Source organism: Myotis brandtii, unplaced genomic scaffold (assembly GCF_000412655.1).
Source record: "Myotis brandtii unplaced genomic scaffold, ASM41265v1 scaffold687, whole genome shotgun sequence".
NCBI classification, from domain to species: domain Eukaryota; kingdom Metazoa; phylum Chordata; class Mammalia; order Chiroptera; family Vespertilionidae; genus Myotis; species Myotis brandtii.
Window position 1 is genome coordinate 1,151,396 of NW_005370687.1, and position 2,301 is coordinate 1,153,696.

Consider the following 2,301-nt stretch of genomic DNA (forward strand, 5'->3'; position numbering starts at 1 on the left):
CCTCAGGGAGAGGCAGTGTCCCAGGAGAGCTGAGGGTGAACTCCTACATGACGGATCCTAGGGCCCTTCCCATGCCTCAGTTCAAGGGGATCCGGTGCAAGAGCTTCAGTAGCTGGGGGTGCGAGCTGGGACGGGCGGAGGGGAGGGAGGGCCAGATGGGGATTAGGTTCCGGGAGAAGGCTGCCCAGCCGAGCGCAGGGATAAGGGAGTAATGCGCTTAGTCCTGGCGTCCGCAGCAGGGCAGTCTGGGGCTGTGTGGCCCGCAGGGCTGGCGGGAGAAAAGCCGGGCGCAGAGAAGTGTGTAGAGTCCAGCGGTTCTCAACCTGTGGGTCGCGACCCCTTTGGCGGTCGAACGACCCTTTCACAGGGGTCGCCTAAGGCCATCCTGCATATCAGATATTTACATTACGATTCATAACAGTAGCAACATTACAGTTATGAAGTAGCAACGAAAATAATTTTATGGTTGGGTCACAACATGAGGAACTGTATTTAAAGGGCCAGAAGGTTGAGAACCACTGGTGGACATACAGTCAGAAACAGTCCTCTATGGGGGGAGGGGGGGGTCTTGTCAGAGCAATGATCTGGGCTTCTCACCCTTCACCTCTGGCCAAGGACATGGGACAATGGGCTTTTCCAGAACTCTGACTCCTGCCAACACCTTTCCAAGAATGATTTTTTAAAAATATTTGTTATTGATTTCAGAGAGGAAGGGAGAGGGAGAGAGAGAACTAGAAACATCAATGATGAGAGAGAATCATTGATTGGCTGCCTCCTGCACACCCCCATCAAGCCTGCAACTCGGGCATGTGCCCTGACTTGGAATCGGACCGGGAATTAAACCGTGACCTCCTGGTTCATAGGTTGACGCTTTACCACTGAGCCACACCGGCTGGGTGAGAACAGGTTTTTTTAAAAGTCAGTGACTCAACATCAAAACAATCTAATTAAAAGGCGCGCAGAGGCCCAGATGGCGTGGCTCAGTGGTTGAGCACCGACCCATGAACCAAGAAGTCACTGGTTCGATCCCCAGTCAGGACACATGCCCAGGTTTTGGACTCAATCCCCAGTAGGGCTGTGCAGGAGGCAGCCGATCAGTGTTTCTATCGCTCTTCCCTCTCCCTTCCTTTCTCTCTAAAATCAATAAAAGCATATTTTTTTAAGAAAACGGGCAGAAGACCTAAACAGACACTTCTCCAAAGAGGACATACAGAAGGCCAATAGACATATGAAAATATACTCAACACATCATTAATCATCAGAGAGATGCAAATTAAAACCACAGTGAGCCATCACCTCACACCTATCAAAATGGCTATCTTCAATAAATCAACAAACAAGTGCTGGCAAGGATGTGGAGAAAAGGGAACCCTTGTGCACAGTTGGTGGGAATGCAGACTGGTGCAGCCACCGTGGAAAACAATATGGAGGCTCCTCAAAAAAATGAAAATGGAGCCGAAACCGGTTTGGCTCAGTGGATAGAGCATCGGCCTGTGGGCTCAAGGGTCCCAGGTTCGGTTCCGGTCAAGGGCATGTACCTGGGTTGTGGGCACATCCCCAGTGGGAGATGTGCAGGAGGCGGCTGATCGATGTTTCTCTCTCATTGATGTTTCTGACTCTCTATCTCTCTCCCTTCTGATCGATGTTCTCTCATTGATGTTTCTGACTCTCTATCTCTCTCCCTTCCTCTCTGTAAAAAAAAAAATCAATAAAATATATTAAAAAAAAAATGAAAATGGAATTGCCTTATGACCCAGTGATTCCACTTCTCCGCATATATCAGAAGAAACCCAAAACACTAGTTAAAAAATATATGCATCCCTATATTCATTACAGCATCCTATATAATAAAAGCCTAATATGCAAATTGTCCCCTCGGTGGTCCTTCGATGGGGAGTTCCACTGCTTGCTATGACATGCACTGACCATCAGGGGGCGGCGCAGAACATGGCAGGTGTCGGCACTCTGCGACCTCTCACCGGCTACCTGGGGGCGAGGGTGACGGGGACGGAGGTGTGGTGAGAATGCAGGGTGTCCACCGAGCTCACTCTCACTCCCCCCTGCTACCCTCCCCCCGGACACCATGGCTCGTGCACCAAGAGCCTGCCCTGCACCCATGCAGCCTCTTCTGGGTGAGCTGGGCCACAGCCTCTGGGACCACAGGGGCCGGTCTGGCTCCCGGTGGGTTTGCGCAGGAGCTGGTCTGCGAGGCTGGCCGGGAGAGAGTATGCTGCCTGCCCAGCTTCTGTGTGGTGCCACTGGGTGGCCCAGAGGCCCATGCTGTGCCCTGGCCCGTGGTGT